Raw genomic sequence first — 17,655 nt, 5'->3', positions numbered from 1 at the left:
TCTGGAGAGACAACAGGAAGTAAAAAAGTTATTATATTTAACTCCTGTTGAAAGATAACAGAGTATTTATTGATGAATAAATCCCACTTACAGAGCTTTGTTGGAGGCTTTGACCACTGGCAGCAGCCTCAGAAGAGCTTCCTCTGAAGCAGAGTATTTCTTCAGGTCAAACACATCCAGATCTTCTTCTGATGACAGTAAGATGAAGACCAGAGCTGACCACTGAGCAGGAGACAGTTTATCTGTGGAGAGACTTCCTGAACTCAGGGACTGTTGGATCTCCTCCACTAGAGAATGATCATTCAGTTCATTCAGACAGTGGAACAGATTGATGCTTCTCTCTGCAGACAGATTCTCACTGATCTTCTTCTTGATGTACTTGACTGTTTCCTGATTGGTCTCTGAGCTACTTCCTGTCTGCGTCAGCAGACCTCGTAGGAGTCTCTGATTGGTCTGCAGTGAAAGACCCAGGAGGAAGCGGAGGAACAAGTCCAGGTGTCCATTTGGACTCTGTAAGGCCTCGTCCACAGCACTCTGGTAGAAACGTATTGATGTTGTTTGTTCTTCTGTCAGCAGGTTGATTACAGAGGTGTCGTTGTCCACAGAACTCTGGTGGGGAGGTTTTAATTTTTCTCTGAAAATTTTAGGCAGCCATGATGATGTTTGTTCTTCTGACAGCAGGTTTACTCCAGAGTTGGTGAAGGTCAGATGGACATGAAGAGCAGCCAGAAACTCCTGAACACTCAGATGGATGAAGCTGAACACCTTGTCCTGGTACAGTCCTCTCTCCTCTTTAAAGATCTGTGTGAACACTCCTGAGTACACTGAGGCTGCTCTGATATTGATGCCACACTCTTTCAGGTCTGATTCATAGAAGATCAGGTTGCCTTTCCGCAGCTGCTCAAAAGCCAGTTTCCCCAGAGACTTGGTCATCTTCCTGCTGTCTGGACTCCAGTGTGAATCTGTCTCAGCTCCTCCTTCATACTTGATGTTCTTCACTTTGGACTGAACCACCAGGAAGTGGATGTACATCTCAGTCAGGGTCTTGGGCAGCTCTCCTCCCTCTCTGGTCTTCAACACATCCTCCAGAACTGTAGCAGTGATCCAGCAGAAGACTGGGATGTGGCACATGATGTGGAGGCTTCGTGATTTCTTGATGTGAGAGATGATTCTGCTGGCCTGATCCTCATCTCTGAATCTCTTCCTGAAGTACTCCTCCTTCTGAGGGTCAGTGAACCCTCTGACCTCTGTCACCATGTCAGCACACTCAGGAGGGATCTGATTGGCTGCTGCAGGTCGTGTGGTTATCCAGAGACGAGCAGAGGGAAGCAGATTCCCCCTGATGAGGTTTGTCAGCAGCACATCCACTGAGGTGGACTCTGTAACATCAGTCAGGATTTTAGTGTTGAGGAAGTCCAGAGGAAGTCGACACTCATCCAGACCATCAAAGATGAACACAACCGGGAACTCTTCAAACCTGCAGATTCCTGCTTCTTTGGTTTCACTAAAGAAGTAATCAACAAGTTCCACCAAGCTGTACTTTTTCTTTTTCAGCACATTCAGCTCTCTGAAGGTGAATGGAAATGTGAACTGGATGTCCTGGTTGGCTTTGTCTTCAGCCCAGTCCAGAGTGAACTTCTGTGTTAAGACTGTTTTCCCGATGCCAGCCACTCCTTTTGTCAGCACTGTTCTGATTGGTTCAACTCTTCCAGGTGGGGTTTTAAAGATGTCTTCTCGTCTGATCGTTTTTTCTGGTCTGTCTGGTTTCCTGGATGCTGTTTCAATCTGTCTGACCTCATGTTCAGCATTGACCTCTGCAGTCCCTCCCTTTGTGATGTAGATCTCTGTGAACATCTGATTCAGAAGGGTTGGGTTTCCTGCTTTAGCAATCCCCTCAAACACACACTGGAACTTCTTGTTTAGTTTAGATTTGAGTTTTCGCTTACAAACTCCAGCTGGACTTCCTGAATGAATACAGAACAAAGAAGATCAGTAAGTGATTTATAAAGAAACATGAACATACTTTGACCCATCTCTGGAGACAGTAGTAAATGTCCCATTAGTCCAGCAAGTTAATTATTTAGAGAAATCCTCTTACTGCGCTGCAGACAGTCAGCCAGCTCGTCCTGCTTCATTCTCCTCAGGAAGTACAGTGTGATCTTCAGAAATGCCTCTCTGCTCCTCCTCTGCTCTTCATCCTCATCCTCCCTCTGACTCTCTGAGCATTCTGGGTAATCTGGACTCAGAAGCTTCTGGATCTTCTTCAGTTGGTTCTTCACATAAGTGATGATGTTCTCCTCCAGCAGCTGGAACAGAAGATTATATGAATCAAATCAAACTGAAATCATGGAAGCAAACATCAGATACATGTTGGACAGACTGACAATCCTCTGGTCTAAAACGTGCAGCATGGAGATGATTGTGAACAGAATAGATGTAAAAGTAGTTTTTGTAAATGTACAGACCATAAATATGGAGTCCAGCGGTGTTTGATGCTGCTGGGCAGACTGACCAATGGGAACCTCTGAGCTCTCCTGGTCCACTCTGTGGAGGAATCAGGAAGAATTAGCTCACATCATGTCTGTCCACACAGATACAAACACAATGTAAAGGTCCTGTGACTGAAAGTGTTGATTACAGCATTGAATCAGACGTTGTCCCCTGACATTAACCCTTCGGAGTCTTGGGCTATTTTGGCCGTTTTTGAGTACTTTTTATTTTTTTTATTTTGCAACATAACAAAATGTTTACCATACCAATGTTTGGTATCTTTCTTTTCAGCACAAGATCACCAATATGACATGATAATTAGTTTTTCACTTTAATGTACTGTTTCAACATACTGGACCCAAAAACACACAAAAAACACAAAATCCGATTTGAAAAATGATAGTTTTTTTAATATAAAAAACACAAACATGCTCAACCAAGCATTTTTAAAAGTTTGTAATTTAAACACAAATTGTACATATCAATATATAAAAGGTAAAATTCAGATATAATCAAGATATATACAAAAAAATATGATTTAAAAAAAAAAAAGCAGGTGTAGCCATTTTTTTTTTTTTGTTTTTAGCTTTGCCACTCTTGAAAACAGTTTATGCATACAATTATACAGAGAGCTACCTTAAATGCCTTGCATTCTCAGAGTATGAGGGTTCCCAAATAGTGCAAATACAACATAGAAAAAGGTAAAATTGAGATAAAATCAATCTATATACAGCAAAAAGCAGGTGTGGCAATAGGCGTTTTTTCTTTTCTTTTTTGCTTAGAAAATCTGTTTTTGCAGAGTGTCCTCATGGTATCCATGGCAAAGTACAGCTGGAACAGGTCCATTGATAAGTGTACTGCATGCATATTCACCTGGGCTTCTGGTGATCTGCAGGGCATGAACCTACTGGTTTGTGGGGCAGTATCAGGATCACTCTCGGTTTTCTAGGGCTCAGAGCTGTGGTGTGTCTGTCCTGACTTGGCTGGAGATCTTGACCTGGTTTGACTCTTCCTTCCAGCCCCTCTCTGTGTAGGCCTGTCTGCTTGTTGTCAGGGTTGTAGATGGGCCAGGCTGCTCATCCTCTCTGTACATGTCAAGACATATTGTACATCAAAAGTTAAAGATGCTCATTGGCACATATGCACAACAATTACAGTGAAGCAGTCATTGGCAATGAAATTGTTGTTCACACAACCCCCCCACACACACCCCCACACACACACAACATACACAGACACACACACACACACACACACACAGACAGACACACACACATATATATACACACACAGAAAGACAGACAGACAGAGACACAGAGACATATACACACACACAGAGACACATATACACACACATATATATACATATACATATATACATACATACATATATACATATATACATATATATATATATATATATATATATAAATATATATATATATATATATATATATATATATATATATATACATATATATATATATATATATATATATATATATATATATATATATATATATATATATATATATATATATATATATATATATATATATATATATATATATATATATATATATATATATATATATATATATATATATATATATATATATATATATATATATATATATATATATATATATATATATATATATATATATATATATATATATATATATATATATATATATATATATATATATATATATATATATATATATATATATATATATATATATATATATATATATATATATATATATATATATATATATATATATATATATATATATATATATATATATATATATATATATATATATATATATATATACACACACACACACACACACACACACACACACACACACACACACACACACACACACACACACAGAGAGACACAGACACATATATACACACAGAGACAGTATATATACACACAGAGACACATACATATACACACACAGAGACACATATATACACAGAGACACACACCCACACACACAAAAAGCTAAAAAAAAGCAATAAATGTTCACAAAAGTTTGTCTCACCTCTTGTTGTGAACCACAAAAGCCGAGTCGTCAATCTCATCGTCGCCACTTTCTGAATCCGACGATGAAATGTAAACAGCATCCTGGTCGTCCAGTCAATAGAATAAGTTGAGGGCTTGTTCAACCGAAAAACATTTGCTTTTTCTTTTCCACGCAAAAACTCTACATCTACTCCTAAAACTAAACCTAAACTAATCTACACTACTCCTAAACTACCTAAACTATCTACACTAAACTAAACTACCTAAACTATCTACTAAACTACCTAAACTACCTAAACTACTACACTACTCCTAAACTACCTAAACTATCTACACTACTCCCTAAACTACCTAAACTATCTACACTACACTAAACTACCTAAAACTACCTAAACTATCTACACTACTCCTAAACTACCTAAACTATCTACACTACTCCTAAACTACCTAAACTATCTACACTACTCCTAAACTACCTAAACTATCTACACTACTCCTAAACTACCTAAACCCTAAACTACCTACACTACCTATCTGCTACTCCTAAACCTAAACTATCTACACTACTCCTAAACTACCTAAACTATCTACAACTCCTAAACTACCTAAACTATCTACACTGCTCCTAAACTACCTAAACTATCTAAAATCTACACCTAAACTACCTATCTACACTACACTATCTACCTAAACTACCTAAACTATCTACACTACTCCTAAACTACCTAAACTATCTACACTACTCCTAAACTACCTAAACTATCTACACTACTCCTAAACTACCTAAACTATCTACACTACTCCTAAACTACCTAAACTATCTACACTACTCCTAAACTACCTAAACTATCTACACTACTCCTAAACTACCTAAACTACCTAAACTATCTACACTACTCCTAAACTACCTAAACTATCTACACTACTCCTAAACTACCTAAACTATCTACACTACTCCTAAACTACCTAAACTATCTACACTACTCCTAAACTACCTAAACTATCTATCTAAACACCTAAACTATCTAAACTACCTAAACTATCTAAACACTACTCCTAAACTACCTAAACTATCTACTAAAACCTAAACTACCTAAACTATCTACACTACTCCTAAACTACCTAAACTATCTACACTACTCCTAAACTACCTAAACTATCTACACTACTCCTAAACTACCTAAACTATCTACACTAGTGATGTTACCCGTGAACCCTCTGCTTCGAGGCATGTATCGAAAACATGAACCAATTTGGAATGAAGCTTTGTATCGGAGCTCGATTCGTTTGGAGATAATCACGTGACCAGTGACGTCCGAAGCTTCGTTTCACACACACACCACGTCACTGCTTCCAAGTTCAATTCAAAAGCTGCGCGAGCAGCGCGACACGGGGCTGGGGTTGTTGCAGTAGAGAGTCAACAGAGTCAGGAAAGTTAGTGAATAGAGAGATTATTATAGCCAGTAAGAAAGTGTATAGCCAGTAGAAAGTTCATAGCGAGTAGCCTAGTTTATAGTGAGTTTATAAAAGAGAGTTTAGAGTGCCTTCTGCACTGCCTATCTCACCTATTTGGCTGAGGAGACAATGTTGCTCTAGGCTACATAGGCCTAATCACAGAAATGAGTGTGCAATGTGCAATGTGTTCTTCATTCATTTCCCTCCCAAATTGATGTATTTGTTTTCAAACACAAGACAGTTCACAACCAAAATCCTAACTTTATAGTTCTTTTTTTTGGCGGAGAAGGCAATTACATTTTTATTTATGCAAGGTCCCAGATATAGGCTTAGTTATTTATGTCATTTATTTATCAATGAATTCATACTCAAAATGTGTTCATCTTCAACTCTAAAGTAGAGTTTAGATTCTCTGCCCAAGCCCGAGCCCGCCAGACTTTCGGCCCGGGCCGTTATTTTCCGCCACTATCCTGGGCCGAGCCGGGCCAGGCCGGGCCCTTGATCAAGCTTTTGTGTTTTTTACTAGGCCTATAGCCTAATTGGGTGGGGAGAAAGCAATGTTATAATCAGAAAGAGGAGAATTACCTTTGAGCAAGTTTGGAGGAAAGTCGGAGGTATGGAACCATTTTAAACAAGTCGTGGACAGTGACAACATGTGTCGGCTTTGTTGAGTGCATTAAGTGCGGCACGCTGTCGCCTATAACAGCAAATAAAACGGGGACTTCAACAGACACATGAAGCAGGATCGCCGTTGCAGAAAAGATGATAGTCAGCCTTCAACGTCCTCTTTTGTAACTTCTCCAAGCGTGAGGGCGAGGCAAGCCCTCACAGAGAAATACGTTGAGTTTTTTTTTTTACGTTTCTGTATTCAGATCCATTTGCGATCCGTTCCATTAATTCTGAATAAACAAACAGCGCAGTTTACACGCTTCGTCCTTGTTGCATTATTCATTAAGATCATTTTAAACAGATTTCTGGAGTTCAAACAACTCTGAATTGTATGAGAACGTCAGACGTATTAAAAAAGTGTCAGGTTAAAATCGGACTCATGATTCCAGTTAATGTGTCGGGCCGGGCTTGGACACAACGCGCACGGGCTCGGGTTGGGTCGGACTTACTCTAAAGACATTCATGGCTAATAACTGTGAAACAGTTGACACAATGCTATCCCTAACTTCACCACCAGATGTACTCATAGAGTTCTGAAGCTTCGAGTAGTGAACCTTTTTTCGATACAATTGGCTTGAAAGCTTCACTGCTTCAGAAAGCTTCAGTTCGCCATCACTAATCTACACTACTCCTAAACTACTCTCGAAATCTACTGAAACTCTTCCAAAAACTAACAATACTATCTCTTTCGCTCTCTAATATGTCTCTCTTTGTCTACTCCGTCAATCTCCCGCCTTTCAATTTCGCTTCTTTGCTCAGTTAGCTCCTCCTCCCCTCCCCTCCCTAAAATGTGCAGCCTGAAGAGCAGAATCAGCAGATTCAGACATTTTTCTCCGTTTTCGTTTATGACAAAAACCGACGAAGTTATTAGAATAAATGCAATGCCTGCCGCATCTCATCTTGCGTTCTTTTATGAACTCGTCAGTTTTTTCAATATTTTTTTATATAAAGTTTAAATGATCATATCTCCATTTTTACTTGGCCTATCAACATGAAACAAAAACTAGAATGGAGTTTCAAGCCTGCACTTTAGACAGAAGTGGACGGCAGCGCTCAACGTGACTAGGCCTGTCGCGATAGTCAATAAATCGAGTTATCGCATGATAAAAAAAATGAGCTCGATAATTTTTCCGGCTGCGATAATTTCCATTTGCATGGTTGTTTATTTTCCTCGTCTCTCCCTCTCTCTCTACCAGAGAGACTGGAGGACCACTCTCGGTTCCTTAGCGCAACGAGGAGTGAACCCTCTTGTCAGTCGCATGGTCTTTGTGTGGGCGGTAGGCTACTCCAGGCGGAGAGAGCGAGAGAGTTGGAGCAGGGTTTCCTGCAGCACTTTGCAGTTAAGGCGCCGTCAAAAAAAAGTATATGAGCGATATCCACCGTGTTACTCGGCGTCCCGTTTTCTCCCGTTCATTCCAAACCACACAGCTGACAACCTGCAGGTGGAGTCGGTGGAGACAGGCTCGGATACATATAGGGTACTAGATACATATAGGGTACTAGATACATATAGGGTACTAGATACATATAGGGTACTAGATACATATAGGGTACTAGATACATATAGGGTACTAGATACATATAGGGTACTAGATACATATAGGGTACTAGATACATATAGGGTACTAGATACATATAGATACATATAGGTACTAGATACATATAGATACATATAGGGTACTAGATACATATAGGGTAGGTACATATAGATACTAGATACATAGGGTACTAGATACATATAGGGTACTAGATACATATAGGGTACTAGATACATATAGGGTACTATACATATAGGGTACTAGATACATATAGGGTACTAGGTACTAGATACATATAGGGTACTAGATACATATAGATACATATAGGGTACTAGATACATATAGGGTACTAGATACATATAGGGTACTAGATATATAGGGTACTAGATACATATAGGGTACTAGATACATAGGTACTAGATACATATAGGGTACTAGATACATATACTAGATATAGGGTACTAGATACATATAGGGTACTAGATACATATAGGGTACTAGATACATATAGGGTACTACTAGATACATATACTAGATACATATACTATATACTAGATACATATAGGGTACTAGATACATATAGGATACATATAGACTAGATACATAGGGTACTAGATACATATAGGGTACTAGATACATATAGATACATATAGATACTAGATACATATAGGGTACTAGATACATATAGGGTACTAGATACATATATATAGGGTACTAGATACATATAGGTACTAGATACATAGGTACTAGATACATATAGGGTACTAGATACATATAGGGTACTAGATACATATATATAGATACATATAGGGTACTAGATACATATATATATAGATACATATAGGGTACTAGATACATATAGGGTACTAGATACATATAGGGTACTAGATACATATATACTAGATACTAGATACATATATAGGGTACTAGATACATATAGGGTACTAGATATATAGACTAGATAGATACATATAGGATACATATAGGGACTAGATACATAGGGTACTAGATACATATAGATACATATAGATATATAGGGTATACATATACATATAGGGTACTAGATACATACTAGATACATAGGTATACATATAGGGTACATATAGGTACTATACATATATAGATATAGATAAATATAGGGTACTAGATACATATAGGGTACTAGATACATATAGGGTACTAGGCTCGGGCATTCACGCCGCTGTGGACTCGTCAGTCTCGCAAGCGGTTTCAGGAAAGTGGCTGCATGTGTCCGACAATGCACAGAACATTAACGGTACAAGCCTACAGCTGTGTGTGTGTGTGTGTGTGTGTGTGTGTGTGTGTGTGTGTGTGTGTGTGTGTGTGTGTGTGTGTGTGTGTGTGTGTGTGTGTGTGAGACCTTAGAACTTACGTGTCACAAACGGCAATCCCACAACTGTACATCAGCGTGAAAGACGACATACCAAAGGAGATCAAAGACATATTGTGGATATTTAAAATGTCTTCCAGTTCCAGTGTTAAATATTCTTTAGAAATAAAAGTGTATTGATCTTTGAAAAGGTGTACCTGTAGTAGTATTATTATCATTATTATTATGACATTATGACATTATTATATTAGATGCAAATGGTCTCTCGATGACAATATTATCGTTTATCGCAATAATTTCTGGGACAATTTATCGTCCAGCAAAATTTGTTATCGTGACAGGCCTAAACGTGACTTTGTTTTTATGCTTCGACGTCTTAAACTGGTCATGTGACTTGATCACGCCGGCGTGATCAGCGACCCGGAAGGGTTAAAGTGTTGGTGGTACTGCTGACCCCATTGTGAATCAACAGAAAGAACTAAGAAGTAAACAAGGGCTACAACATGGTTGGTCTAAAGAACTCCTACAGCAGCAGACTGGTATCATGAGGCCAGCAGCCTGCAGCTGCTGTGGTCATGGAGACAAATATTTGTAGGTAGAAGAAGTTTGGGGAGTCAACGGTGAAAAACCTTCAGTTGGCCTGAAAACGATTTTGGCAAACCATCAGCCGACAATGGAGGAGAAGCAGAGCTTAGATGGCCTGTTTGTAGTCGGGGAGAACTGCTGACCTGGACTGAGGATACTGTTGGATGGTGGTTTCCTTTTTTTGCTTCCACCTTTTGACATCCAACTGGAAAACCCACATCCAACATTTGGGGAGAATTTCGCATTTTGACCAATTTGGGTCAGGAGACTTGGGGGGGAATCTGGTCATGAAGCCACTCACTGAAACTTGGCCTTAACTTCCGACTCAAATGGCAGAGGTCTTCTCATGGCATATAGTGTCCTGATCAGAAGCGCTTTTGCAAACATCTTTTCTGGGGCAGGTCCGTCGGAAAAGGCAAAGGTTACCAGCAATACTTGTTGAAGAAGTCCCAGTATTTGCAGTCCCTGGTATTCCCAGTTGGAGAAGAACATTTGGGAAGAATTTTGCCATCCATGATTTTTAGCCTACCCTATGGCTATGGGAGATTTAAAATGCTTTTTAACGGGGTTAAAACACCAGATAGTTTTGGACCAAACCAGGTCACTGGACAGCTTTCAGATTTGAGAAGATAAATGGATGTGAAGAAGAAAGATGCTGAAAATAAATCCCAAAACTACTCTGGATACATAAACGTTAAAACAGGAATCAGCAATATTATAATATTAACAGTTTACCTCTTTCCAGCAGAGGGTTGTTGACCTTTAAAGTTCAATATAGAGACCATATGACTGGTCACTCTTGAAGGACACACAGCTGGGTTCAGGTTCAGCAGAGTCTGGTCTTTGATGGATCCTGTTAGACAGAGAGTAAGACCAACAGGGATGGAAATTCACTTTTTAGTGTTCAGACACAAAAACTGCTGGAGATACAAGCAGCAACTAAAACAAGATTAACACAAAGAAGTTCAATAAACTCTACAAAAAAAGTGGGTTAAAAAGCTAAAAAATAAGAGAAAAATCAGAGAAATCTGGTCCTGACTGAAAAACACATTTATTGAGGGTCACATGTTCATTTAAAGTCTTTCTGCATAAAATATAATATTAATATTAATCTCTGTAGGCCCAATTATTAACAATTAAATGCCAACAATACATTACTTTCTGTCCAAAACTCAATAAAAATAAATTTTGAAATCAGAATTAAAATATAAAAAAAAGATATTTTGAGTGAGACAGGAAATTATTTTGCAAAATTATTTTCATTTCAGTCATCAACTACAATAATCCATTTCCACAAAAAACACTGAAATAAGAGTACCCTGTAGGGAAATATTGACTTTATTTATTTTCTCAGTTTCGCCAGTGATGACCTTAAGGGTATGCCATAATGTCTTTGGGTTGGTAGAAGAATGGATAATCTGCTGCTGGAAATACACCGCCTTAGCCTTGTGCAGTTCAGCTTTTTTATTCTATTACGTGCAGAGGGAATTTGAAAGATAACCGTTTATCCCGCCCCTCAGATTGAGCTCTGTCAATGAGTGAGCTCTTGTCAGGCTATGGTCTTACTGTACAGCTTTCAGAAGTGAGAATTTAAATATATGTGAAGAAGAAAGATGCTGAAAATAAATTAAAAAACATCTCATGATACATAAAAGTTAAAACATGAATCAGCAATATTATAATATTAACAGCTTACCTCTTTCCAGCAGAGGAATGTTGACCTTTAAAGTTAATGAGATGATGATTTGACCGGTCACTCTTGAAGGACACACAGCTGGGTTCAGGTTCAGCAGAGTCTGGTCTTTGATGGATCCTGTTAGACAGAGAGTAAGACCAACAGGGATGGAAATTCACTTTTTAGTGTTCAGACACAAAAACTGCTGGAGATACAAGCAGCAACTAAAACAAGATTAACACAAAGACGTTCAATAAACTCTACAAATAACTGGGTTAAAAAGCTAAAACATCAGATAATATATAGGACCAAACCAGATCCAATATTTACCTAAAGTCAAGAGTTGAAGACTGGCTTAACTGGAAAACTTTCAAATGTGAGAATATAAATGCATGTGAAGAAGAAAGATGCTGAAAATGATAATTCCATAAACTTCTCTGGAAACATAAAAGTTAAAACATGATTTAGGAATATTATAATATTAACAGCTTACCTCTTCTCAGCAGAGGGTTGCTCTCCTTTAAAGTTAATATCACGTTCAGGTGAACTTCTTAACATTTCAATTTCCCTTTCAATTTGCAGCTTCTGCCTTTCAAGTCTCTCCATCTCTCCATCTCTCTCCTCCATTTCTACTCGCCCCTCCCTTAGAAGGTCTTTTTTTATTAAAGTAGTGGTATCTCCATGGAGTGACTCTTCATGGACAAACAGCTGGGTTCAGATTCAGGTCAGGTCCAGGTCAGGTCCAGGTCCAGGTCCAGGTCAGGTTCAGGTCCAGGTTCAGGTCCAGTTTCAGGAGGGTCTGGCCTCTGATGGGTCCTGTTAGAAAGAGAGGAAGACCACTTTTTAATCTCCAGAAACAGAAGCTGCTGCAGAAACTAGAAGCTCTCAAGCAGAAAATAAAGTCTGAATCTCTTCACTGAATGATTTCTCTCTCTGATCATCCTGCTCTGTGATTCATTCTCTTTCTGGGAGAACAGGATCATTGGAAAGACTCCAGGGGCCTCATTTATTAAACCTGTTACGCAAAAAAAAAGTTGCGTGAAGCAGGTTGAAATTTTTCGTCGCAATAGTCATAGATTTATAAAGAATTTCCATGCGTAAAAATGTTTCCAGTTTACCGCAACCTTTTGACCACCATCGTGATCGTCCCTTTTAGCTATCGCTTTAAAACAAAGCGAAAGCTAAAAGGGGACTTTTTCTGTAGCAGCTCCTAAATTGTGGAACGATTTACCTTTGAACATTAGACAGGCATCTTCACTTTAAGTCTCTTCTTAAAACCCACCTTTATTCTTTGGCCTTTGAAAACTGAAATTGACAATTCATGTCTGGTTATATTGATCGTATTGGTTCTTTTTGGTTTGTTATTGTTTTTGTATCATGTGAGTTTTGTATTTAGGGCTTTTATGAAATCATTTATTGTACAGCACTTTGTGTCCTCTTTGGATTTTAAAGTGCTCTATAAATACATTTTTTGATTGATTGATTGATTGATTGATTGCGTAATGCTCCCAAGGTTTTGTAGACTGCGTTTTAGTGAACTCCGATGGTATGCCCGTTTTCCGAACCTAACCCAGTTTTTATTTTCCTGAACCCAACAATCCCGTTCTCTCCAAGCCGACCCAGAGCCGGTCACAGAGCCGGAGAGAGGATCTCCCACACCGAGCAGCGGAGGAAATGCTTTTTTTCTTCCACTGCTCTCCCCTGCCTCCCCGTGAAATGTGTTGTTTGTTTGTTTGTGTGTGTGTGTGTGTGTGTGTGTGTGTGTGTGTGTGTGTGTGTGTGTGTGTGTGTGTGTGTGTGTGTGTGTGTGTGTGTGTGTGTGTGTGTGTGTGTGTGTGTGTGTCTATTTTTTACCATAATTGGGGTAAATGGCAAATATGAACAGGGGTAAATAAATGAACCATAAATGATATGTATCATTGGTAATTGAGCTAAATCTGTTACATGACATTGTTAAGTTTGTGTAACAAAAATATGAACACTACACAAGGGTTAAGGCCTCCAAACTGGATTTTGTTTCTATGTCCTACCTCTGTTAGGAGCACATCGATCTCACAATCACTGAATCGGGTTTTGTCCCCATTTTTCTGTTTCGTGATTGGTGATCAAGGGCTCCTTTCAAGGCTGGAATATTCACTGATTGATTAACATGGACCTTATTAGGACAAATATGGGACGACCCTGGGAGGAGCGTGAGGCTCGTGCACGACCGCATAAGGTAACGCATGTTCATATTTACAACGAGAAGAGTGCGTACCAGTGTGCGCCGCAAGGTGTTATATATCAGAATATTGTTTTTGCGTACGGAAATTCTGACTTTTTTGCGCACTAAATCTTTCAAAATAGAATCTACGCACAGTTTTATAAATGAGGCCCCAGGACTAATGTCATCTTTCTGTCCTTTCTGTCCTCTAATGGAGGACTAAGTCATCCCTGGACTAATGTCAGGACTAATTTTCCTGTAAATGGAGACAAGACTCCAGGACTAATGTCATCTTTCTGTCCTCTAATGGAGACAAGACTCCAGGACTAATGTCATCTTTCTGTCCTCTAATGGAGACAAGACTCCAGGACTAATGTCATCTTTCTGTCCTCTAATGGAGACAAGACTCCAGGACTAATGTCATCTTTCTGTCCTCTAATGGAGACAAGACTCCATTATGACAATCAATCTCCCCTTTCTGTCCTGTGTATCTAATGTAAAAACAGGATTTAAAGTGGAGCTTTTGCATGAGTCTTTGAGGAGAAACTCTTGTTTTACAGACCTGGGGTCTCATTTATAAACGTGGCGTACGCACAAAACAGGCTGAAAATGTGCGTACGCCACTTCCCACGCAAAGGTTGTGATTTATAAAAAACAAACTTGACGGGAGAATGTTTGGTCCTCCACGCAAACTCTGACCCATGCGTACGCACATTTTGGAGACAAAATAGGAATTGGTGACGCAGATGGTGAGGTGGTGAACTGAAGTCAGACTGCAGAAAGTACATGTGGGAATAAGGGTTAGGCTACTCTTAATATGTTTAAGTATTAAAAAATAATGCCTCACGCACATTTCTTCACACCATATGAAGATTAAATCCAGCAGTGTTATTTGTGCTTGTACTGAGTGATAATTGTTCCATAAACACCTCCAACTCAAATCTTAAATCAAACCATCACATTGTCCACTACGGAGCGCAGGAGGAGGAGATGGCCCGACTGCATGGAATACAGGATAGCATCAAATACCTTACCATTAGATAACTGCAGAACACAGTGTACATAACTAAATATCTGTCTTTAAAACTGTGCATATATATCATCAAATGTCAAAGTCTGAAAATACAGCCGTTAAGCTCTCGCGCAATTGTTACGCTCGATGTCCTTGTTATCAGTCTAAAATGTAATACTGTTTATAACAAACCCTGCATGAAGAAAAGTGTGTTTGCTTATTACATTTCGATTTCAAATTGTATCTCGGGGTGGGGGATACCACTAGTTGTTGCTGTGATTTTAGCAAGGTGTTAACAATCACAAATTGTTGTAGACTAAACATATAAATACTGCGGTGACCCTGTGCGTAATGCTGCATGATGGCCCTGCTGGCCCTGCAGGAGGACTGGAATGGAAGAATCAGGAGAAAAAGAGACTTCAGGGACCATAACGATGACTGGCGATATGCCGATTTAAATATAGCTGTAATAGTAATATAGCTGTAATAGTAATATAGCTGCGCTCTTGGATCTATGTACTGTTTTGGGTCCAGTAGAGAGGGCAACGCGCCGGAACCGTGCCATCCCAGTCCAAATACAGGTCCTCGCCACTCTGGGTGAAACCGGCTGTTTCCAGAAGGAAATGTCAGACAGCTAAGTGTTTTTTTAAATAAATATTATATATAATCTTCAACTTCATCACTAAGGCTTGTTGGATATAATATATAGTTCTGTTAAATCTTATTATATACGTCTGGTATATCGAAGCTGTCCCCAAGTACCGTAATGCTGCTGATTTGGGATGTTTATATGAATAATGGTAGTCTATAGATCCGGTTTCCCTACACTGTGCGACAACAGGCCGAAATTATAATTCAATTGGCAGCAATTCCTGAGTGTCTTTCCTGAGTTTTTTTTTTTTTCTCCACCAGTCGTCATGATTCGGCATGATTCTGTGTTTAGAACAACTGCCAGGGTCATTAACATACTGATCAGCATTCACGAGGTGCTTTACATTGACTATTTATGGTTAAAAATGGGCGTGTACAGGGCGGGATAAGAGGCTGATCCACGTATGCACGCTTGTAGGTAATCTGTGATTTATAAAGGGAACATTGCTTACAGATATGCGTACACACGGTTTTATAAATCTCACTTTTTTTTGCCGTACGCCATTTTAGGATTTTTGGCATACGTACACTTTTAGTAAAGATACTACACACAGTTTTATAAATGAGACCCCTGGTGTTTGATTCCAGTAAATCACCAACATGGAGATTTATCTTCAACACAAGCGTTGTCTAAACTTTCTCAGGAAATAAGAAGTGAAGTAGAAACTTTATATTTAACATTACAGAGCCAGAAACTAACCCTGAAGAGACCAAAGACTAACTTGTTGTTAATGTATCAAACAGCAACTTACAGTTTCTTCAAACAGTCCAGAGAGTTGATGAAGAAGAGTTGATGAAGAAGAGTTGATGAAGAAGAGGGTTTCTCTCCACCTGGAGAGAAATCTCTGACACAGGTGAGCTGTTTCCTGGAATGAGTCCCAGCTCCACCTGTCAGGAAGCAGGCAGGAAGGGCTGCAACAGGAGCAGATTTTCACAATAAAATGAAATTTGGACTAATGGAGCCAAGACTGAGAATCAATCTCTCTTTTCTGTCCTGTCAGTGTTTGTTCTAGGTTTTGTAGAAGACTGATTATGTGTGTCTTAAACGTTGGAAAAGCTAGATCAGCTGATAAACAAATAACACTCAGAAAGATTTAAGTCTAACATAAGGCTAAAGAAGTCTGACTACAATCATAAAATCTGAGAAAAGTTTAGTTTTAATGCTCACATTGACTTCACATTAATTCAGTTAGGTGGTACCTAAAACAGCTCCAATGGTAGAGAAACCCTGCCTGAGAAGTTAAAAACAATTACATTAAAGACACTTCTCCTCCTCCACACATTACTACAACAGTAACAGAGGCATTTAGGTCACTACATTTTATTCTGAAAAGTTCCAGAGGAAACAGTAGAGTCCTGTTGTGTCTGACTTTACGCTGGTGGAGACGACGGTGTGTTTTCTGACATCAGGAGAAAGGCTCGGACCCCCCATCTTCAAACTCAGCTTCATTTAGATCTCAACTACACAGCTGTAAAGTTTCCTGACTGCAGCCTCACGGTTGGGACAGACAGACGTATAAACACCTGGCAAAGGATTTAAAACCTCCTCTGTAGTAGTTCATGTTACAACATGGAGATTACAGTTTTTTCCGATTGCTAAACGACAGTGGGCACAACTGGAGTCACGTGTGCAAAACTCAAACTACAGTCTGCACTACCAACAGTCACCTGAGCTAAACAGTTCATATCAGCTGCAAAACAGGCTCAGTGCAGCTAAAACAGCACAGGCCTCACTGAGATACACAGGCCTCACTGAGATACACAGAGTTGATAACACACACACACACACACACACACACACACACACACACACACACACACACACACACACACACACACACACACACACACACACACACACACACACACACACACACACACACACACACACACACACACACACACACACACACACACACACACACACACACACACACACACACACACACACACACACACACACACACACACACAAACACACACAC

Source organism: Perca flavescens, unplaced genomic scaffold (genome assembly GCF_004354835.1).
Source record: "Perca flavescens isolate YP-PL-M2 unplaced genomic scaffold, PFLA_1.0 EPR50_1.1_unplaced_scaf_2, whole genome shotgun sequence".
In the NCBI taxonomy this organism is placed as follows: Eukaryota; Metazoa; Chordata; class Actinopteri; order Perciformes; family Percidae; genus Perca; species Perca flavescens.
This window is presented reverse-complemented; position numbering follows the sequence as displayed.